The sequence below is a fragment of the Phoca vitulina genome, unplaced genomic scaffold (assembly GCF_004348235.1).
Source record: "Phoca vitulina isolate PV1807 unplaced genomic scaffold, GSC_HSeal_1.0 scaffold33, whole genome shotgun sequence".
NCBI classification, from domain to species: Eukaryota; Metazoa; Chordata; class Mammalia; order Carnivora; family Phocidae; genus Phoca; species Phoca vitulina.
Window position 1 is genome coordinate 5851403 of NW_022589736.1, and position 25024 is coordinate 5876426.

Here is a 25024-nt window from a genome sequence, read left to right on the forward strand (position 1 = left end):
TTATGAGATCCGTAAATATAAAAAGGTATTTTGGGATTTTGTTTAGCTTATGTCAGGAAAGGCCTGAGAAGGTGCCTTTTTTAAGACTCATGGGCAGGTGGGAGTTGGAGTGGACACAAAAGGAGTTATCCTAACGAAGCCCTGCCTCCCCCTGCCCTCAACTCCCTTTTAATCAATGACCGTCACGATTTTTTTTCCATCCAGTCAAAACTTCTGCAAGTCTTCCTGGGCCAGCCCTACATTTCCAGGGTTATTTTTGCTATTTATTTTGACCTTGACATGTGAGTGACTTTTGGTATGTGTTATCTTGTGCTTGTTTTTGTCCTTCATCAGGTACATTTTTGATGAAAACACCAGTTACAGGACACTGGTTTGGCATCGCATCCCTGCTCCCCTAACTCTACTTTACAACCCAAGGCAAGGATTGCAGGGCTGTGCACAAAACACCAGCTTCCTGGAGAAATGACGAACCACATTATTATTTTTTTTTGGCAAAATAATGCTTTCACTGGAATCATAATGTTACCGATATTTTTGAAAAAAACCTGTTAGCAATTTGAGAACTCTCTAGGGGACTGGATTCCTTATGGACTACCCAGCTCAGGCTGAGATTGCCAGTAACAGCAGACACATAAAAAGGGCCTAATATGCTTTTCTTTAAAGGTATTAGGACCACAATAAATTTTGGTTATTGACGGTACAGTTACAAAAAACAATATGACATTTATGAAGCATCCCTAAGGTCAGCTCACACTTTTCACTGTCAAGCACACGTTTTATTGGGCAATGTTGCTTTACTCTATTTTAATAGCTGTATGTTCAGTGGCTTCATAAATCTTATTCCTGTGTATCTCACTGATTTTACCAACTGTTGGTGAAAAGCAACTTCAGGATGCCTGGGTTACGAGGGCAAAGAACTACTATTCTCACCATCGAGAATCTTACTTTAGAGCCTCGAGCCTTCCTTTAGATCGTAGCCATGCACGTGAGAGCTGGGATGAAGACTGTGCTGCACACACACGTGCACACACTCACACTCTAGCATGCAAGCACGCACACACACACACTCATGCTTTAGCACACACACTCACATATGCACACGCACATTCACATACTCCAGCACACACTCACACCCACATATGCACACACACTCATACTGTAGCATGCACATGCACTCACATGTGCACACCCTCTAACACAGATGTGTGCTCACACACTCATGCTCTAGCATGTGCACACATATTCACACTCTAGCACGCACACACTCACATGCTCACACACTCTAGCACACAACACAGGCTCACACACACACTCATGCTCTAGCATGCACGCCCAGTCACATATACACATGCACACTTACACACTCTAGCACACACAGTCACACTTTAGCACGCACACACTCACATGCTCACACACTCTAGCACACAACACAGGCTCACACACACTCACACTCATGCTCTAGCATGCATGCCCAGTCACATATACACATGCACACTTACACACTCTAGCACACACAGTCACACTCTAGCACGCACACACTCACATGGGCACACACACACTCATGCTCTAGCACACACCCACATGTACACATGCACATTCTAGGACACACTCACAGTCTAACATATACCTACACTCACATGTGCACACACTCTAATACATGTGTGCTCACATACTCATGCTCCAGCACATGCACACACATGCACACTCACATGTGTGCACACTTACACTCCAACACACAGTCACACACATGCACCCGCACACACACACACACACAACTTCAGCCATCTGTGATCTTGACCCCTGTCCATGGTGGGGGAATTCCTCACTGTGTGAGTTTTGTGGATAGGCAAATTCAGACTTCCACCAAAGAGGATCCAAAGTGTAGACTACCCTTTCTCCACTCCACCTTCCCCAAAGTGGAGAACAGACCAGGGATGACATAATCCCTGTTTGACACATCCTATAGGGAACTAGTGTTAGGGACTGAATTGTGTCCCCTCAAAATTCATATGCTGGAGTCCTAGCCCACAGTATCTCAGAATGTGACCTCATTTGGAGATAAGGTCTTTAGAGAGATGATCAGGTTAAATTGAGGTCATTGGGTGGACCCTCATCCAATGAGACTGATGTCCTTATAAAAAGGGGAGATTTGGACACAGAGGGAAGACGACATGAACAGACGCAAGGAGAAGACAGCCTACAATCAAGGAGAAAATTCCAGCAGATTCTCCCTCATGGCCCTCAGAAGAGTCAACCCTGACAGCACCTCGATCTCGGACTTCTGGCCTCCAGGTGTGGACAGCAAACTTCTGTGGTGTATGCCACCCGGTCTTGGCACCATGTGATGGCAGCCCTCGCTAACTAATGCCCAGTGATGCGAACACGCTGGAAGGCAGAGTAGGAAGTTCAGCAGTCCTGGGGCCACCAGCACCACCAGCAACCTCCTGTAGCCAGTGCTGGTGGTGCTGGGCCACAGCAAGGGTGCCCAGCGGGCAGGGGTGACGTCAGCAGTGCCTCCACAGACCGGTTTTGAGGGACACTGGCTGCACAGCTTCTGGTTGCTCTCGCCTCCTTCCAACCACACAACAGCCCTCCAAAAATTCATTTTCTTTTTTTTCTTAATTTTAGTTTATTATGTTATGTTAATCACCATACATTACATCATTAGTTTTTGATGTAGTGTTCCACGATTCATTGTTTGCGTGTAACACCTAGTGCTCCATTCAAGGTTACTGTTGGTTGGAACCAACAACAACCCTGACTGGATCAGCAATTGGTACTAAGAGGCGGTTGTTTAGCAGGTAGACTCTAGGGAAATTTGGGGAGTTTGGGGTTGTTTACCTGAACACGACATGTATTAAAGGGGAAAACGCTAGCTTTCTCCCCTCACAGAACACGTGGGACACAAAATGAGTGAGATGTTTCCCACACCAACTAATTCTCCAGCTCTCCAGACTCCAGCATTCACCAACCCAGAAGTTCTCCGAATCCCTTTATTTAGGAATTTTATGGAGGTTCCATTATGTAGGCATGATTAAATCAATCACTGGCCACCAGTGGCTGATTCAACCTCCAGCCCTTCTCCCCTCCCTGGACTGTGAGGGGTAGGGCTGGAGATTCCAACCCTCTAATCACTTGGTTGGTTCCCCTGGGGACCAGCCCCCACCCTTACCGGCTTTCCAAAGTCCCCTCAGCATAAACTCAGGCGCGATTGGAAGGGGCTTGTCATAAATAACAAAAGATATGTCTTTCACCTTTATCATTCTGGAGGTACTTCAGCAACTGAGCATAAAAACCAAATATAACAAAAGATGTTGCTGTTGCCTTAGGAAATCACAAAGGATGCAGGAGCTAGGCACAAAGACCAAAATATGTGTATTTCTTATTATGTCACAGTATCATAGTCATGGATTTGGCCACCCAGGGCATGCAGTGACAAAACAGGTCAGTAAACAAACTGTGTGTGTCACCTGAAATGGAGGGTCCACTGAGGGGCAGGAGGGGGCCAGTTACTGCTCCTGGAGAACTGGATTAGGTGCATAATGAATTTGAGGACAGCTGGGGTCAGAGGGCTGACCACTTATAACTGGAGACAGAGGACAACAAGCCCAGATCCTTAAATCCTGGGGAAACTCATGAGATTTTGGTGTCTTTCCTAAAAGAATGTCCTTTCTTTTGTAGCTACTGAGCTAGGATGATGGTGAACCCAAAGTGCATTCCATCTTGTGTCCTATCATATTACAGTGTTTGCTAAATTTGTAAGTGACCCATTTGTTTTACGTATACGAGAGATAACCCAAGAATTGACATGGACATATGCAGAAATCCTTTGCATTTTGGAACACCTTGTGCCCTCCAACACAACCTGAGCCTTCCTTGCCAGCCACACCAGCCCTCCTCCCATCACTGATGAGTCTTAAAAAATTTATTTACTTATTTATTTTTGTTTTGTACTTTAAGACTTAATTTTTTAGGACAATTCTAGATCACAGCAAAATTGAGACAAAGGTACAGAGATTTCCCATTTACCTTCTGCCCACCCCCAGCCTTCCCTACAATTAACATCCCCCACTAACGTGGGGCATTTGTTACAACTGATGAATCCACAGTGACACCTCATCATCACCATGTCCATGGTTTACATTAGGGGTCACTGTAGGTACTGTGCATTCTGTGGGTTTGGACAAATGCATAATGACCTGTATGTGTCTACCATTACAATATCATGCAAAATAAGAGTGTCACTGACCTAAAATTCCTCTGTGTCCACCTATTCATCCCTTCCCTAGTCCCGTGCCCCAGCAACGCTTGACATTTTTACTGTCTCTGTAGTTCTGCCTTTTTCAGAATGTCGTATGGTGGGACTCATATAGTGTGTAGCCTTTCCAGATTAGCTTCTTTCGCTTAGTAATATGCATTTAAGATTCTTCCATGTCTATTCATGGCTTGGTAGCTCATTTCTTTTCAGTGCTGAAGAATATCCCATTGTCTGGACGAACCACTGTTTTTATTCATCCACCTACTAAAGGACATCTAGGTTGCCTCCAAGTTTTGGCGACCATGAATAGGGCTGTGCTAACGAAGCTTCTTATTCATCAAATACTGTGTAAGTCTCTCACCTGAAAGAGTTACCAGTGAGGAGGAAGACAAGTACACTTACATCTCGCTCACACTCCTTCTAATTGTCTCCAGACCTACATTTAGAGTCCAGCCTTGCACGATCCAAGGGTCGATTTACAAAGACAAACCCCTCACAGGAAAGGCATGGGTACCAAATGATTTGCAAAAATCAGTTAACTAGTATGAACAAAAAATCTAGAGATTGTGTTTAAGAATAGATCCTGAAGATTCTACAGCAGGGTGGGCAAACCAAAATTGCATACAGGATTGTACTGAATCCTAAAAGAGACTTTTCCAGAAACTCTGGAGTCACTGTGGTAGTCTGAGTAGAAGAAATGATTCTAAGAATGTTCTTGTTTAAGTATCTAAACAATTTTCTTTTTTAAGATTTTATTTATTCATTTGAGAGAGAGAGAATGAGAGATAGAGAGCACGAGAGGGAAGAGGGTCAGAGGGAGAAGCAGACTACCTGCTGAGCAGGGAGCCCGATGTGGGACTCGATCTCAGGACCCGAGGATCATGACCTGAGCCGAAGGCAGTCGCTTAACCAACTGAGCCACCCAGGTGCCCCTTGTTTAAGTATCTAAATGCTGGACTCAACAGTGGTCCACATACACAAAAATGTCAGTTTCCAGAAAGTTCTTCATATGATATAAAATCAAAATGTTTTACAGTAGGAATGTTGCAATGGATGATCATATATATTTTGTCCATATGCCCTATTTATGACCTACCAATGGTCCCAGAAGATAATACCTCTGGAAAGGTCTTGAGAAATATATTGGAGCAGGGAGCTCAGTACTTTAAAAAAAAGTTCTTTAGAAGCTTTTCTCTGATGGCTAGAGATATAGGTGGGGTGGCAGGGGTGCTCCCATTGAGTTGGACTCCCTGATTGCATTGGGGGTGATAGGGGTCCAAGTGGTGGAGCCAAGAGTGACGCGTTGCCACCAGTGTTGTAGACGGCAAGGCCCGTCACATCAGCAGCAGGACCAGGACAATTGAGAATGGTTTCACCTTTAGGGATTTTTGGTAGTGGCTCATCAGTTAGATCCAGACAGCTCATGGAGTCACCTTTCATTGATGTAAATGCAAATGCTTCTCTCTGACAAGCTGATGCCTGCTTCCAGGGACCGCAGCAGGAGGCACTCACTCACTCATGCTCAATTCTCAGACCTGAGTCAGTTCACAGACTCTGGGCCGTGAGTATAAACACTACGCATATATAAGGAAGAATCTGAGAATATTCTCCCAGCCTTCCCCTACATAGACCTGCAATCATCTTCCAGGGCAAGCCTGTCCTGTGAATCATAGATGCATGTTCTGAATTAAGACGAATCCCTGGTATCCAGAACTACACTGTGGTTTACCTGTTAGAATAAGGGTCTGTGGGTGATCAGGTTGTAAGTGGAATTTTAAATTGTGACCACCTTGCCAAGGACTCACTGAACTGAATTTGGAAAGGATATCCTCGGCCGTGCTGAGGATCCCCACATTGGCTTTCCGACCTAGGGAGGACTCACTGCCACAGTAAAGAAATAAATCAATACTTTCATCAAGAAAATTGGTTTTAAAAAGAGGTCAAAGAGCCAGATATGGTGCTGCTATGCCCCACCCTACATCAGCCAACAGGAACCAGACACTGACAAGGAAAGAAGGAAGGAAGAGACATGCAGACAAGTTGCCATGATTTTCCCTATTTGGAAGATCTTGGCAGAGCTTGATTTGGACTCTGAAGTCTCTCTTGGTTTTTGTTTGTTTGGTTTGGTTTTTCTCCGGGGTTTGTTAAGAGGAGGATGAGGAAATCTAAAAAGGTGAAGGAAAGAATTTTTAAGGTTCAGTTGCTTGGAACTGAAAACAAGCTGCTTAGTTAAAAAGCTGTTGACTTACGGTCTCCAGGATTAGACAGAGTCCTAAATAGTATAACTGGAGGGAGTGAGGAGGGGATTTCTTTGTTTTCTCCTTCATTTGGAGGAAAAGTAAAAAGGAATAAATTGGTATGGTCTGCAATTTCAAAATATGGTCATAAAACACTGAAATGCGGACGATGGAATGGAGCTTCAAAGCTTGAAGACTTCAGCCGTGGAAAAGAGCTCCTGCAGACTATTTTCTACTTAGACATTTTAAGGAATATCAAGGTGTTGTAGACGGCAAGGATTTCCATCTTCTTTGAAATCCTATTATGTGAATGCTTGAAAGTGTCACTCTGAAGCTACCAGTGTCCCTTCAGTGACACTAAATTTTTTTTTTAAAGTGTTGAGATGTGGATAAATAAGGTTTCAGGGAGTATAGAGTTATGTGTATTTTAGAAGATTATTTTAAGGTTACTGTGTCTTAGTTGAGTTTTGATAATACTAGTAATTAGAGATTGAAAATATTCATGGTTTCCTTGCCTTGGAGGCACTACCAAATAATCCAACTTCCATCTTCCAGTCAAAGTGACCATTCTCAGCCACATACCTCCTTCTGAATATCCCTGATGAGACCTGGTCTCCCACCACTGCTCGTCAGCCAAAGCCCTCCTCCCTTCCCCGGCCTCTGCTGAGTTCCTTCCACCCATCTGCCTGCTCAATCCCCTGAGCTATGGAACCCAGTGCAACTGGCTTTCCTATCCCCCTGCTTCTCACCAGCTGTGTATATTTGGCCACATTTTCTAACCTCTTTCTACTTAATCTTTGTGCAAAAAAGGAGATAACTTCACTATCTAATATGACTGATGGGGGACAAAGTAAAAAAAAAAAATGTGTGACTTGTCTACAAAATGCACAGAGGTACCTTTTCTTCTTCCAACTCTGTGCTCCTTGAAAACCTTGTCTTTACCTTTCATAGACCTAGTAGAGGTAGGTCCAGTCCAGGTAGGTCTACTAGAGGTAGGCCTGGATGGTGATGTCTGGTAGAGATAAGTCTAGTGGAGGTAAGACTAGTATAGCAGGATCTAGTAGAGGTAGGTCTGAGAGCAGCAGTTTCAGTAGAGGTGGGTCTAGCAGAGAGCTCACTGTCATCTCCATGTGTTTCTACATCTGGTTCCCTATGAGAGAATGAGTCTCTGGAGGACAATGCCACATCTATTCTACCGTGCTATTTCCAGGATTTCACCCAGGGATAGCACAGGGAAGTATTTAATAAATATCTAAAGACTGAATGAATGATGTGATATTCTACTTGGACCTTTAACAGATAAAAATGACAGTAGAGAATGTTCCTGGTGTCAAAGTTGATAGTCTGGTACATCTACACTAACTCCTTTTTGAAAGGATTTCCATCTTCTTTGAAATCCTATTATGTGAATGCTTGAAAGTGTCACTCTGAAGCTACCAGTGTCCCTTCAGCCTTGTCCCCCATTTTCTGCATTCTCAGGACATTTGTTCAGCCTCAGAGATGAATGGTTCCCTTTCACAGTGTCCACCTGTCCTTTTTGCTGCTCACCTCCCTTCTCGGTGCTCTTGGTACAGCACTGCTATTTGACTCAGAAGGAGCAGACACTCCCCCTTTCATCTGTGTGCTGGGGTGATGCCCACCCACCCTGGTCCAGCGCTGGGTGCTGAGGGGGGCAGTCAATAAGCAAAGCCGACAGCTCTGGCCACAGGGGTTGGCTCCTGGATGGGAACACAACCTACTTACAGGCAAGAGAGTTGTGAAGACAATTTGGGGGTTTCTGGAAAGAGAAACCTCCTCTCTCATCTGCAGTAATGACTAGAGAAGAAGTTTCTAGATTTGGGGATGTGAGAGTATGGGAAATCCATCAAAGAGGGGGGTTGGACCAGTAGGGAAGATGCCGAAATGGAGTGGTCATGACAGAAGACAGAAGTACTTGGTCTCTGGTGACCTTTTTTGAGTTGTGGGCTCAAACTTTATCCAAATCTAGACCTACCTAGGGATTTATTTATGGAAGCCACTAAATCCCCCCTTTTAAATTGAGCTTGAATTGGGTGTTCTGTCACTTGCAACAGAAAAATGTGTTGCTTATATTTCCCATGTGATAAAGGACATCTGTTAATATTAGGGACTGTTTCCTTGGGTGTTTGTCCTGAAACAGTTTGGCATCACTGTCATTTGGAGACAACTGGGATCATTGCTCATTGAACCAAGGTGGAAAACGAACGCACTCAGGATCAGCGAGGGACTGGATTTGTGGGGGGAGATTCTGTGGTATTTGTTCACATTGGCCAGTTCCAACTTTGTCTTCTCCATGTCATAGTTCTTTCTATTATTTTTAATATGTTAACATCAAATGCACAAGTCAGCGAAGATGTTTTACTTCAGAATATATACCCCCGAGGGCAAAATGAGACACAAAAATCTTTCTGGAACATGTGCTTAATGACATACTTCCATGGAACTCTCTGGCTATTGTGGAGAGGATTTTGGCATGGCTTATATAGCTTCTTTTAGCAAATTCCCTAAAAAATAAAATGCATTTTACACTCAGTGACATAGTAAACCTTAAAAAGAGCTGCCTAGAATGGATTAAAGCCGAGAAAGCAAATGCCAACCAAAAATTCCTCTCTGTGTGCTCAGAACTACATCACCAGCTGAATTGGGTTCTGTGGGGACTCATCACAGTAACTTCCTAAGGCTATTTTTCCCTTTGATTTCTCAAGGTTTCACTAAGGATTATATTAGATCATATTCTACCTTGAAGCCAGAATCAATTTCAGTAAGCAATACCCTGTGACATCGGGTCTCGGTTACCATGTTGGGAAATGCATTCACACCACGTCTTCAGTGAATTGTTATGAGGAGCAAAGAAGCAAAGGAGGTCACATTAATGAAAAAAAAAATGTAGCACTCTTCTTGGCACATAGTAGACCTGTAAGTATACATAATACTCATGGATGCTCATCATTGTATCTGAGGTTAGTGACAATGAATATTTTAAGACAAATGGCTATATTTCAAGTATTGACAGAGAATTTTAGTTTGATTATATGGACCCAAGAGATATAAGAAGATTGTGTCCTGGAAAAGCTGTCGTGAGTAGAATAAAATACATATGATAAAAAGTCCTAGGTGCTGTGTTCAGTGGGTAGCTGAACAGACGTTAGAACAGACAAGGTCAGGGAAACGCTAGCAAATGATGTTGGAAGGGTTATCTCAAATCCCCCATGAATGAAATCAGGGGACAAAGTAAAGAGGAAAATTATCATGAAAATTAGAAAGATGTCCTAGAGTTTACAATTCTGGCAAAAAGTAATAGAAATGTCTGGTGTCAATGGAGCTTTGGATGCCAGGTGAAGGGAAGGCCACGGGTCTGCTCAACACCTAAGCATCGTCTCCTGATCTCATGGCTCCACCACTTCCTCTCTGAAGGGTCTCCAGCCTGGTGATGGCTTTGCTGAACTGCGGCTCCATGATCCCAGCGCCACTCCCAGAGCCTCAGTGATCCAGTAGCACCTTCAGTCTGGGAGCTCCAAGCTAACTCATCATCTCCCTCCCTGTTTTCTCAAACTTCTATTAATGGTGTCTCCCTTTATAACTCACCTTCTTATCTGGTACCTGAAACCCCAGGGCCTTCTTTGGCTTTTTTATCACTTGCCGAATCCTGTGCATTCAGTAGCTACAACCTTATTTTTTACTAGTCTCCTAATTATTTTCCATCAATGCTCTCAGAAGTATTTTTAGGTGGTTTTTCTTCGTCCATTCTCTTCCTTCCCCCATTTTACTTATATATAAATTATAGAATAACATTCCAGAAAACAGCTTTAATAATGGCCCTAAATTGCTGAAAATGAATTTCTCCCCATTCTTAAGAAGAAAATACACACTCCTTTGCTTAGCATTTCAACTTACTTCAAGATCACATCCTGTCTAATTCTCTAATGACTTCCCTTCCTATATTCTGTAGCTCAGCTACACAAAACTATTGATGGTTGTTCATAATGCAGTGTTTTCTCTCTGTCTCAGGCCTTTGTCACTTGCACAACCTGAAATATACTTTCTTTCTGTCTCCCTTTTCTGTACATCTGAACTTTTAACTTTTACTGCCTCATCCACAAGCTCCTCTCTCCTATCGAGATGGAAGAGATTTTTTTCTTCCTTCAGACCATCAAAATGATCTCTTATAGTGCTCAACACTCATGAATCATCTACCTTTTGATGTGATTATTGCCATAAAGCCCTCAAGAGCTTAGTGATTTTTTTTTTTAAGTATGTGACAAATCAACCAGGTCAGCACATTCCACATACAAGGTGTTCATTTAATGTTACAAAGCAAATATGCCCAGCCGGTGGCACATAGTAAATGTTCATTCAGATATAATCAAATGAATTTTAAAAATCTGGACTATATGAGCTCCTATTAAAGTATTGCATATCTAACACTATATAAATATAACTGAATGCATATTTCATCAAAGAAGACATACCAGTGGCTCACACTCACATATGAAGATGCTCAACATCATTAGTCATCAGGGAAATGAAAATGAACACCACAGTGAGAACGACTGCACACCCCCTAGAATGACTCCAATCAAAACAGCACACAAGAACAAATGTTGGCAAGGAGCTGGAAAAGCTTGAACCTCTCCTATATTGGAGAATACAAATGTTACTATCATTTTGGAAAAGTTTGGTGGGAATATAAATGTTACTATCATTTTGGAAAAGTTTGGCAGTTTCTTTAAAAGTGAAGCATCAATTTATCATAAGACCCAGCGATCTGAACCCTAGGAATCTACCCAAGAGACATAAAAATACATGTTCACACAAAGACTTGCATGAAAATGCTCATTGCACTTTTCTTTCTAATAGCAAAAAAAGTGGAACCAATCCAAGTGGACATGAACAAGCGACAGGATAAGCAAAATATGCAATATTCACATGATGGAACATTATTTGGCAATAAAAAAAAAAATGAACTACAGGGGCACCTGGGTGGCTCAGTCAGTTAAGTGTCTGCCTTTGGCTCAGGTCATGATCCCAGGGTCATGGGATGGAGCCCCACGTCGTCTTGTCAGGCTCCCTGCTCAGTGGGGAATCTGCTTCTCCCTCTCCTTTTGCCCCTCCCCCCGTTCCTGCTCTCTCTCTCTCAAAATGAATAAATTAAAAATCTTTAAGAAAAATGATCTACACATACATGCTACAACTTGGATCAATCTTGAAAACAAGATGCTAAGTGAAAAGAGCCAGTCACATAGGACCACATCATATAGGACTCCCCCCATGTATGACATATCCAAGGAAAAGCAAATCAGTAGGGATGGAAAACAGATTCCTGGCTGTACAGGGTTGGGGGTGGAAATGTGGAGAGACTGCCAAGAGGCAGTGGATCCTTTTGTGATTCTAAAACGGGACTGTGGTAAATGGTTTCACAACTCTGTATATTTTCTAAAAATCATTGAATGCTACACTTTAAATGGGTGAATTTAATGGTATGTAAATTAGACATCCATAAAGCTGTTAAAAAAATAATTGGACTTCTAGGTTGTACAACATTTACCCATTGGAAGAATAAAATAAAACTTAGCTTCTTTTAAACAATATTGTAGCAGAAACATGGTCAATTACAACAAAGGGAGAAAATCAGAATCTGTCTAATACCAGTTTTACTACGTTTTGATAGATAGCTGTTTGGACTAATGTAACAAAACAGAAAGAATAACTTCTTCATATAAGCCATTGAAACAGGAATAAATTTTTTAAAGGGAATCACACTTAATTATTTTTTTAAACAGCAGTTTTGTAGATATCTTAAATTTTCAACAATTAAGTTAGAAAGGATTGCTTTCACTAAGACTTTATTGGATCTAAACTATTAGTTAGTTCACATAAATTGTCAGCACATAGCAGTCTTCTACTAATTAATTATTCACCCCAAGTCTATTAGCAAATATTTACCACTTATAGCCTAATTAAAATTGAACCCTGGCTCTATTACATAGAGGTCATTCTAAAACTCTTCTCAAGAGAAATACAAGCTTGTGTATAGAAGAATTGCTAAGAAAGTCCCACTCAGAGAGTAGTTATCTGGAGATCAATAAGAAATTTAGGGACCCTGGCGACTTTCAACACTCAGAGATCTATCATTGTTCATTTTATTCAAGGATCAAGTGTATTGAAGCCGGGTGGTGGCATAAATCTCGAAAGAGAAAGGTGGGTTTTCAGGCAGTAATGAGAAAATCAACACTTCCATCATAAAGAAACATGCATGATGCCATTTTCTTTGAGGAAGGAGTCATGGCCTCTCTCTCGTGGTGTAGCCTGTGTCCTTGAAAAAGCAATAGGCCATTAAGAGGGCAACCTTCTGATTTTACTGTGTAAGGTCTCCTGCCTTGTGGGCTGTAACCTGGAACTCCAGAGTCAGCTCAGAGGTCTCTCTAGAGGAGACCCTCCCAAGACTCATCCATCCTTCCATCTCTCCAAGAGATAAGAGGAGATTTCACTGTTCTTCCTCTTACTTCACTGTGTAAACATCTGTGCAATTCCATCCAGACTTTGTTGTCACGTCTGTGCTGCCTTGGATGCCCGTACATTTGCTAATAAACTGTCCTATAATAGCGTATTCCTTCTCCCTCTTCTCTGTGCTGGTGAAGAGGGTGCAGGATTGTTTTGTTTTGTTTTGTTTTTTCCCCCAACACTACATAACAATGTTAGAGAGAGAATGTCAATGTTTCAACAAAAGAAGAGACCCTTAATGAAAGGCAAAGTCTTGTTTTAAATTCTGGCTCATCTCATTTTCTGCAACACGCACTCATTGAAAAGGGGACTTCGAATCAAAAATGACCTTAAAAAGTCCAAACAAGCAACAACCAAAAATGTTCCAAAGGCCGTAGGCGGGCTGCTCTCACCAAAATGCACTGCGGAGGACCGGTGGGCAGGCAGATACAAGATGGGAAGAGACGTGAAGAGCTTAGCGCGGAAGAGATGCTCCCAGTGCTTCAACAGGATAGCAAAGTAACAGTCATAGGGCAAGAAATTCAAGGCAATTTGTCAATCAAAATAAAAGGAGACAGCTGTTTGTGCCTATCAAAGTGGAACAGGGAGCAATTTTAAGACCTAGTTTTGGTGAGTGCACTAGTTTTCTATGGCTTCTCTAACAAGTTGCTGCACATTTAGTGGCTGAAAACAGCACAGGTTTATCATCTTACAGGTCAGGAATTCAGAAGTTTAATATAGGTCTCGCCAGGTGACAATCAAGGTGTCTGCAGGTCTGTGTTCCTTTGGGAGGCTCCAGAGGAGAACCCACCTCCCTGCATCTTGTGGTGTGTAGAGGTGCCCGCTCTTGGCTCACGGCCCCTTCCTCCAATGGTGGTGGGGGAGTCCTTGTCACCTTGCATCACTATGACCTCCTCTTCCTCTTCTAAGGACTCTTGCAATTACACTGGGTCACTTGGATGATATGGATGGAATGTTTGTGTCCCCTGCAAATCCATATATTGAAGCTCTAATTGGCAGTGGGGGTCTTTGGGAGGTGATTAGGTTTAAATGAGGTCATTGAGAGTAGAGCCCCCATGACGGGACTATTGTCCTTATAAGAAAAGGAAGAAACACCAGAGTTCTTTTTCTCTGTTACATGAGGACAAAACGAGAAGCTACTGTCTGTGAACCAGGGAGCAGGCCCTCGTCAGACATCAAATTTGCTGGTGCCTGGACCCTGGACTTGCAGCCGCTGGAGCTATGAGAAATAAAGGTCTATTGTTTAAATCACCCAGTCTGTGCAATTTTGTTATAGCCACTCAAGTTGACAAGGACCATAGAGAACGAATAAGCCAGATACTCCCCCATCTCACAGTCCCTAATTTATGCGCATGTGTGAAGTCCCCTTTGCTAGGTAATGTCACATAGTCACAGGGTCCAGCAATTAAGATGTGAACATCCTTGGCGGGGGCATTATTCTGTGGGCCATAGTGAGGATGTGGGAAGATAGTTATCCTCATACCTCCCTGTTGGGAATGTAAAATGCTAAAATCTCTCTAGAGAAAGATGCACGAGTAAAAAGGCCTAATAAGTATGGAAGGCGCTAATCTAGCAAGTCTTTTATGGAAACCTATCCTAAGGATATGACCATTTATGTGTTGTTCATATCAGTGCTTTGGCACTAGGAAAAGTTAGGAAAAACCCAAATGTTTAACAACAACAGATTGGCTAAATAAACCATGATGTATCTATTGCTCTCAGTTACTTATTCCTGAATAAATAATTGCTCCAGAGTTTAGCAACTTAAAACAATTAACATTTCCTTTTCCACACAGTCTTGAGGGTCAGGAATCTAGGAGCAGTTCACCTGCCAGGCTTTGTTTCAAGCTCTTTCATGAGGTTGCAGTTGAGATGTCGTGGGCTGTCATCATCCAGAAGCCTGACTGCAGAGGGAAGTGTCCCCATCATGGCGCCCCACTCACACAGCTAGTAGGTCAATGATGGTTATTGTCAGGTGGTCACACGGACTTCTCCTTAGGGCTGCCTGAGTGCCGGATGACCCCGCAGCTGGCTTCCCCGGGGAGAGTGACCCAAGACAGAGCATGGAGGACGCTGCCATGCCTTTTATGATGCAAACTTGGAGGTCATTCCCCATCACTTCAAATACACTCTGTCCTTTAGAAGGGATTCATTAAGTCCAGCCACACCCAGGGGGAGGGAAGGACAATTAGGTAGCTTCCTTCTTTTAAAAGCAAGTCATGTCAAAGAATTAAAGAAATATTTTTAAGCCTCAACATCATATAACCAAAGGCATTATGTTCATGTTAAATGGTGTTGCAAAAATGCACCCAATAAAAGGTATCCATAGCATGATGTAGTTATGAAAGTACATTGCAAAAGAGAATATATGATATGATACATCCCTATATGGATTTCTAGTTACCAGCCAAGAGCTTGGAGTCCTCTAGACCCTGGATCACTAACATATTACATGTACAACCTAAGATACCCTCCAAAGGGAAATAATTCAGCAATGGCATACTATAAGATACGACAGCCAGTTGCCTCTGAATGTGTCTGATTTGAAATGTTCTTATATGGCATTTTGCTGGCTTGTATTTTCTGATTGTTTTGTGAATTCATAGAAGTAGCAGTGTGACATGGCAATGAAGAGCACAGGTTCTAGAGTTAGGTCTCCTGGTATGAAGTCCAGTTTTGCTTTATACTCACGGTATGGCCTTGGGAGAATTAATTAACCTCTCTGTGCCTCAGTTTCCTTACCTGTTAAATGGCAGTGATAGCAATCCAATCTTCAAAACCACTAAAGCATCATTCTGTATTGGTTGCTGTCTGGATAGCAGGGCTTTGAGATGCTCCCCAGGAGAGTCTGATCTTCAGTTGAGTTTGGGAACCAGAGATGAATCCCACCCCATACACACCTCTGCTTATTTCTGGATTTCTTTAAATATGTCATATTTCATCCACGTGTGATACCCATGTAATAGGAGTTGAGTGATTTTGGCGGTCCCTTCTTGCTAAATTTACAGAAAGAGAAAGCAGCCACTTAGGACACAAATCAAATACCAATATATTGTTGCCACAGGTAAACCAATTATCTCAAGCATTACTGATTCTAAAAGGACTTTAGTTGCTAGGCAATGGTTCAACATCTGAGAATCATGCCTCTTTGACTAGCTCCTCGGGACAGATAAATATTGTGTAGAATATGCTGATTTTATATTATGTGTATTATAAAATCGCACTGTTGCTTGTGACCTGGCATGGAATACATTCCAAATAAGATTTATTTATTTTCAAGTGGGTGAGCAAAAAAAAAAAAAAAAAAAAATACAACAGTGAGATTGACTTTAGGTTAATTATTTTGAGTTTTATTGAACTATCCCTTCACGTAAATTTTGTAGAAAACTATTTGGTTTAAGGAAACACTGAGTAAATTGGCAAGAAGTAAATAAGCATGGATGCTGAGCTTGGCTTGGGTATGATGATGGAACACCCCTTTCTTGTGACAAGTCAAGATGATGCTTGATAATCCTTACTGAGCAAAATTTAATTGAAAATCTCAGCACCACAACATAAAATCATGGAATTGTACCACTTTGAGCTTGGAAATCCCCTGGAGATGATCTAGTCTAACCACCTAATTTTATGGATGAAGAATCCAGTAAAATACAGTTTCGGTTTATCAGAAAATGTCTTTAACTGAGCAGAGCTGCCAGGAAATATTCTCCCAGCTTAGCTCAGTGAAGGGGAATTAGAAATTTCTGTCACTAAGCAAATATTTACCTTATGTCTTGGATGTTAGGCAGGTGTGTCTCTAGAACCCCCTCCAACTAATCCTGTCCCAGGTAAAATAACCCGAGGTGAATTAAGAGATGCTGCCAGGGTGGGACGTGTAGGTGCCTATAGGCCAAGGGCAGAATGTGTCCTCCTTGAGCAACACTTGCATGATTTCACTGTGACACAAACAAAAAGGAGAAAGGGAGAGAGAGAAGAAAGGGGAGGAATAAGAGGAGGAAGAGTGGGGGGAGGAGGAGAGGAAGAGGAGGAGGAGAAAGAGGTGAAGAAAGATGGGGAGGAGGGATAGGAAGAGGAGAAGGAGGGGGAATAGGAGGAGTGGGGAGGAAAGGGAGGAAGAAGAAAAGGAGGAGGGGAAGGAGGGGGAAAGAGGGGAGGAAGAGAAGAGGAGGAGGGAGAGGGGAAGAAGAAGAGAAGGAAGAGGAGAAGGAGGGGGAGGAGGAGGGGAGGAGAGGAAAGGGAGGAAGAGGGAAAAGAGAAGGAGGGGAAGGAGGGGGAAGAGGAGAGGGAAGAAGAGAGGAGGAGGAGGAGAGGGAGGAAGAGAGGAGGAGAGGGAGGAAGAGGGAAGGAGGAGGAGAACAAGGTGGGGATGAGGGGGGAAGAAGAACAAGACAAAATCTGAAATGAACGTGAAGTCACAATTTTAAGAATATGTTCAAGCTTGTCCTTCCTGTATTTTTAAGTACTACCTGACAGCTTGGAATTTTATAAGCAATTACCTTTCGCTTTCCATTCTGGATTGTTTTCCCAGGACAATGTGAAATTGTCCTCTAGAAGTAAATAGGAGGAATCAACCATTCACTGATGAGTCATCTTAAGGAGACAGAGCAGACCCTACGGCCTGTGCTCCATGGTGTGGTCTGAGACAGAAGGTACCAGTAGGAAGGGTGGTGGTCCCTTGGGGATCCCTTAGGACATGTAAGTCACAGCAGGAAGGCTGGTTGTGATCACTACGAGGCTAGGCATGGTTTCCGATGGAAGACATGTCTCTTCAGGAGTCCTGGAGGGTCATCTGAGGACACTTAAAACTGAACCAATGATCTCCCACCACCATCTTGCTCAGACTCTGGGTCCACCAAGCCATCTTCCAAGTGCTGTGTGCATCTCCATACACCACCAGCCCAGCAGGACCTGATGTCTTGTCCCCCCAGTGGCATTTATGGCTGTAAGCCAGGTACCACTTCAACCCCTAGGAGTTGGGTTGATGGATCTGCCCTCACACCAATCAGGCATCTGATCCTGCCTGGAGAAACCAGAGCACCGAGGATGGACGGACTGCACTAACGGTGCTCCAGGGGGCTTGGGGGACTTGGCTTTGCCAGTCTTGCCCCACACATGCCTGTTCCTATTTTAACTTCTACAGTTTCCATGTAGAGCTGGGATAGGAGAGAAAGAAAAATGGACATGCCTCTATGAGGAGGAAGGATGCAGATTGGCTTAATGCAAGTTCTGAAACTTCCCAGAGGAAGGGTCGGAAGGATAGGAAGGACAAGGGAGGCAAAATTGTAGCTCTCTCCTCAAGGGTTTGCACCCGGACTTGAGAGTTAAGTTGACACAAGACAGATCAGCAGGAGAAAAGCACACAGGGCCATTTCATGTAAGGTTTAGGTGATATGGAGCCCTCATAAGGACTGAAGACCCAAAGAAGAGGCAAAACCCAAATGCTTTTCTAGCAGGCTGAACAAACAGAGGAAATTTTGGAAAAGTAACTCAATATACAAGGATGCTAAAGGAAGATGGGATTATTTTAACAAGGTCTGTTCGTACAGAATTCTCTCGGCTTCCACTCCTCATCCTTGGTGACAAGAACGTTACCTTCCCCCAGGCACAGGAGGACGTCCTCCACGGGGGGTCTTTCCTCCTGCTTCCAGGACAAGAAGGGGAGGGCAGAGCACCCTTCTTGGACCTGACGTTTTTCAAGTGCTTTCAGCCAAATCATCCGCAGGCCAAAGTCATCCTGCCACCCTTCAGAAAAAAAGAACTTAAATAATACTTCGCACGTCTTAAGTGGTTCATGATTTTTCAAAGCACTTGAATATATAGTTTCGCATTTGCCCTTCACAACTGTTCTATAAGGTTGACCAAGAAGGCATCATTATTTCCATCCATTCTTCAGCTCAGGAAAACGTGGCTCCCTGAGGTAGGAAAGAGAGGCTAGGTCTAGAACCCAGATGTCTAGAACCCTAACCTCGTGCTGTGAAGAATGAAAATTTGAAACATTTCCTTTAAAATATGCTGAAATAGAGCATAAAATAATGACTTCGGAGGTGTCCGCCATGGCTCAGTGAATTCTACTGGCTGATGCAAGTAGGACAAAAAAAGGGAGAGGGTAGGAGTCTTTAGTCCTTTGGGCCCTTTGGCACTGGAAGGCTGACACAGATGCTCTAATGTACCACCAGGATGTTAGCACCATAGGTTCCCCAGGGGAGCTCTGTCCTGATTCCAGGACGCCCTTTATCAGTGGGGGAGCGGGCAAGGCAGAGCGCCAGGCACCTCTCCGATCCACAGATGCCCGAGGATGGGGTGGTTTCAAAGGTTGACTCATTTTTCACAGAGGACTGTCTGCTCTGAAAACCCCACGGAGCCCTGCTTGCTTTGGATTTCTTCATCCTCACGGAGCAAGTTCTAGCCCTCCTGGGCTTTTCATGAGAGGAAGTAGGCACTTGACGACAAAGGATAAAAGGAATGATGAACCAAGGATAGAGAGGATGATCTCCAGGAAGTGAAGGGAACGCGCTTCCACATCAGACTTTCTCCAACCCCCCCCCACCACCAAGGCTTCACCCGTCAAAGTGGAAACAGTCATTCTTTTGAAGCAACCAAAATCTTTCAGACTGTTTTTTTTTCTAACAGTAAATACACATAAAGCTCCCCCAACCCAAGATTTTCCTCAGCGGGAAAACATGGCATGTCAATTTTAAACATGTGCTTGTAGCCTGGTGTCTGCAGGATTTCGGGGAAGGTCCTAATAGCCCATCCCCATACACGCCCCGAGAAGGAGGGTCTGTGGTTCATTAGAGGTACTGCCAGTAATCGGTGCTGTGAGCAGGACTCCAGCTGGCTAAGTGCTAATGCTTTGTTGGAGGAGGCTCTGAACAGTTTCTAAACATTGAAAATAGCATCAGTACAACTGACTGATGCTCATGATGGCATTTTGAAAATGGAAAAAAAACCGACTTTAATGAAGGAGGCTGATAGGCTGCATTTAAAGGAAAATGGTTACTTGTAGGTTTGTGTTTTGGACTCCATAATTGGCTATTTCAGGTGAGAACTGCCATGGAACCCAAAGGGGCTTAGCATTCTGAAACGCAAGTATTAACATCTGGATCAAAGCATCTTGGCGTAAATATGCTATGGCCTAGAAAAGCTGCAGCCTTGGGGTCCAATAATGTTTCAGTTTAAAGACGACAATCAAGCTAATCATCCTCCACCCTAGCAGAAAAAGTTACCCCAAATTCAATGGAAAGGATCACTAAGGAATATCTAAACTTTCTCTATGTGCAGAAGCTCCAGTTAATCCATTGTTTTGGAAATACAGGCTGTGTATCTCCTTTGAGTTTTGTATACCTTTCTCTGTAAAGCTTACACTAAGATGGCAGATGGGCATGAAGCCACCATGGAAGGACCCGTGCAGAACGACCCAGCCCCGTATCTGTACAGAGATCCCGCGGGGGGACCATCTAGAAACGGGCCGTTTGGAATGCCTCAGCCTCTTCTGGACAATTAGAAAACCTGTCTACCCATGAGGTCATCGTCTCAAGGTGTTTAAAGAACAGATGCATGATAGTATGGAAGGAAAATATAAACACTAGGTCTTTTCTATTCTAGGAAAGCTTTACAGTGAGAGACAGGATGCTATAATGCTCATGATACCGAAATCTCTAGATAGTTTTTATCATTTTCAATCAATAATTGAAAAATCCACTGAATTGCTCTCTGGTTTCTGATTTCCAGGGATATAGAGATTATGCAATATCTACCCATAATCTCAGAATTACATTGTAGTCCATCATGTAGAATTTCAGCTCATCGAACCTTTGGCTGGATCTATGAAGTATGGCATATTAAACCGATTTAACACTATTTTTCTTCCCAGGTGAACCTTCTATCTGCCAGGAGTAGAGACTAAAACGAAGTCTTCCTCAATCAAAATTCTTTCTCTGTTTATCTGCCTCTCGGCTTCTGCCAAAGATACACCTGTGGTCATTTCTGTCTTTTTAGTTGTTGCAGGAGCATACTGTTAAAGAACAATTCATCAGGAAAATCTCCATTGTAAGGCATTATTAGGGATTATAATATCTATTATTCTGGTTAATATGAATAGAAGCAACAGTTAAAATTGTGTGCCAATCAGTAGGCTAAGACTTACGTATCATCTCATTTAGTCCTTCAAACAACATGAAATGAAGACATGGCTATAATTTCTGTTGTCCTGGTGAAGAAACAGAGAGTAAGGAGAGGCCCCCAGCTTTGCTCAAACAGCCAGGATGCCACAGAGTCACCTGCTGGACTCTCAGACCCTCTCCAGACCTGCCCTTGCTTTGTTTCCCTGTCCCCTCCCTGCCTCAGCTCCCCTCTCTCTCTCTTTATATATATTCTTTTTTTATTTTTAATTTGACAGAGAGAGAGACAGCGAAAGAGAGAACACAAGCAGGGGGAGTGGGAGAGGGAGAAGCAGGCTCCCCATGGAGCAGGGAGCCCAATGGGGGACTCGATCCCAGGATCCCGGGATCATGACCTGAGCCGAAGGCAGATGCTGAACGGACTGAGCCACCCAGGCGCCCCTGTCTTTATATATTCTTTCTTTCTGTCTGTGTCCCCTTCTCCCTCTCCCCTCCCTCCCTTCCTTCCTTTTATTCAACTGACATTTATCTCTTCCTGTTCTTCTCTTCCTCCAATTATTTGTTTCCTTTGCTTTTTGCTTGTCTCCACCTCTTCCCTGTTTAAGACTGATTTAAAAGATCAACAAATCATCCTTTTCTTAAGTATGTTAGTATAATATATCTTTTAAAATAGGATTCACATAATACTATTTTTTATTCAGTTTGTTGCTGTCCACAGGCCACTAAGGGACGGGCGTTGACATTCTTAGGTCTTCTTCGTTCCTCGCTAACTACTTTATGAGTAGTTGCTTTATGGTTACGAGAGTTCAGGTTGATTGTGCCTCATTTATTCAATTGCAAAGGCCACATAGTGGTGTGACTAATTACTGCTTAAAAGGTGCTTGAAGTTCTCTAGATGAAAGTCGACACGGAGGACTGTGGAGTCATTACAGTAATCAGAGCTGCAAAAACAGACCCTTTTTCTCTGAAGGTCACAAACTTATGAACCGAGGCACACCATGGGGAATGGGATTAACCCTACAAAGCTGCCTGGGATGACTTCCTGCATTGCAGGTACCCTAACTCTCCAGGAGCTGAAGGAACAAGGAGCCCCGGGGTGGGGGTGGGTGGGTGAGGATCCAGAGGAAGGTCTCTCTTTCCTGCATCTCCTTGCAAAGGCCCCCGAGGTCTTGACGACGCTGTTGATGTCTGCGAAGAGGCGGGGTTGGATGCTGCGCGCCCGCAGGGGCGCACCGGACCATGCACACAGCGCCGCACTCGCAGCGCCCGGCTCACCGGTAGGAGTGCCTGGCGGCCAGCGCTCCTCTCCTCCCTCCTACTCCTTCCCTACCTCCAAGTCTGCTTCTGCCTGTGTCCAGGAGGCCTCTGGGGGCCAGATCTCTCCCCAGGCCCGCAGGGAGGAGAGGAGGCTGGTTTGCAGACCTCAGCAACGATGCAAGCATCTCAGAGGCTACGCTTAGGAAGCGCAGTAACCCGGCCCGCGTGGGAGCTGCAGGGGCTTACTCTCCCCGCTGTTGGGTGATGGGTTCGGAATAGAACGAAGTCACGCAGCACACGCGATCTGTGGTTTGCTGGATTCACAGCAGCAGGTACACGCGGTGCCACCAGTCCCGGGGCCGTCAGTGCTGGTTCGTTCTGCAGTTTCTCGGGAGCCCCCTGGGGTCGCCACCCACACACTGTACAGCATCCTCTACCCGTCCACCATGCCCGCGCAGAAACACAGCGCCCCAAGGGAGCAGGAAACTGCCGTTTCACTTCTCGGCAAGGTGCTTCGCATACTTGACTTAAAAAATTCTGTTGGAAGAGGTCAAGGCTTCTGCTTCAAGGGCAAACTCACTTTGAGGGGAGAGCAAAGGCATCTGGAGTTTTCCAAACTGCAGTTAAATTTAACATCCCAAGAGTCAAGAGGGCAGATTAAAATAGGATTTTGCTTGCAATAATATTTGGGGTCTGTTCTGCATTGTAGAGTGTTTAATCCAGCCAGGAAACCTGGTTTGCAGACCCTCCGCTGGCCTCAGCTCCTGAATACATCTCCAAATCAGCTCCACTGCGTCTCTGTCGGGAAGGCCTAGCTGTAGGGATCCTGCAGTCCTTCCCACTCGGGACACCAGCCCGTCTCCTCCCTATGGCAACTGCTGTAGGACCCGGCTTCGGAAGGGAATTTGCAAACAAGTATAACAGGATGTTCTGAAAACTGGTGCACAGTGACTCACCTCATCAAACACGAACTGTTTGGGATATATATTTCTACTGTTGAATTGGCAACTCTGTCCTATGAGGTAAGTCTTCAGTTTCATTATCATCATTATTTTATGACATCTTTGTCATTTTGTTATAACTATTATTAATTTGCCATCTCCTGCTGCGAAGGCCGGAGACCGAGAATGCAGAAGAACCCGGGAAAAGCAGTGGCCACAGATCTGTGATGTCCCACCTGCTGCTGGGGGGAAACTCCCCGAGGCCAGAAAGGCCCGCGTCCACCCTGCCCGTCCTTCCTTAAAAGCCTTCAACAAGTTCATGAGCCTTTCATGTCTCAACTGAATTTCTCTAGCTTCTGTGTAATTCAATTTAATTTATGGACACTAGAGTCTGGGACTGGATACAAGCAAGAACACACAGAGGCGGCTTCAAGGAGCCCTTGTCCCCGGAAGGTGCGTGCGCTCTGCTGAGCTGCCAGGCTGCCAACTGACCGGCAAAAACACAGAACGTTGCACCTCCGCCCAGAGGTCTGGACATGGGTTATCCCACAGGGCCCGTCTCAGACTTTCCCACCCAGCCTTAACCTCCCGAGAGATGGTTGCTAGCAGCACCCATTGGCATGCGGGGAAACTGATGAAAAAGTTCGCTCAAGGTCACAGAGGTCTTAGCTGGAGAGGCAAGGGTTGAACTCTGGGAATGTCCGACTTTAAGCCTAAAACATGGGCTGCTCATCTTCAATCCTAAAATAGAAAAAGATCTGAAAACACAAAGTTATGTGATGTCCAAACTATTTGGCAGCAAAAACTAACAGAATTTACATTATGTTCCTCATGATCTATAAAAGGCCCCTTGTCTGAGCATTATACAGGTAGGCAGAGAAATACGAATGTATTTAGAAAACAGAACACTACGCCAGCCCCTGCTAAAATTAGACAAAAAATGAACTCTGACACATATATGGTGTCAAGGGTTTTGCTTAGGGAGCTGTGAACATGTTTGGAGAGACTTTCAACATAGAAGGCTGATGGCGATGCTTATAATATAGTTTGTGTGTTATAACACATATGCATGAAAATATCAAAAATCAAAATTGAGTAGAACTTTGAAGTTAATGCAATTCAGCTTTCTTCTCCATGAAAAGTAAATCCTTTCTGCATCTCCCTCTCTCTTTTTTTAAAGATATTATTTATTTATTTGACAGAGACACAGTGAGAGAGGGAACACAAGCAGGGGAGTGGGAGAGGGAGAAGCAGGCTTCCCGCGGAGCAGGGAGCCCCATGCAGAACTCGATCCCAGGACCCTGGGATCATGACCTGAGCTGAAGGCAGATGCCTAATGACTGAGCCACCCAGGCGCCCACCCTTTGCATCTCTTGACAGCTGCTCATTCAACAGATATGGTGGCCTTTATTATTAGGATACTATTCCAATGATGGCCAGTCAAGGTTAGTGGAAAATTCCGCCTTCTAGAAATGCAAATCAAAACCACAGTGAGATGTCACCTCACACCTGTTAGAATGGCTAACATCAACAACACAAGAAACAACAGGTGTTGGCGAGGATGTGGAGAAAGGGGAACCTTTGTGCACTGTTGGTGGGAATGCAAGTTCGTACATCCACTCTGGAAAACAGTATGGAGGTTCCTCAAAAAGTTAAAAATAGAGCTATCCATGACCCAGCAATTGCACTACC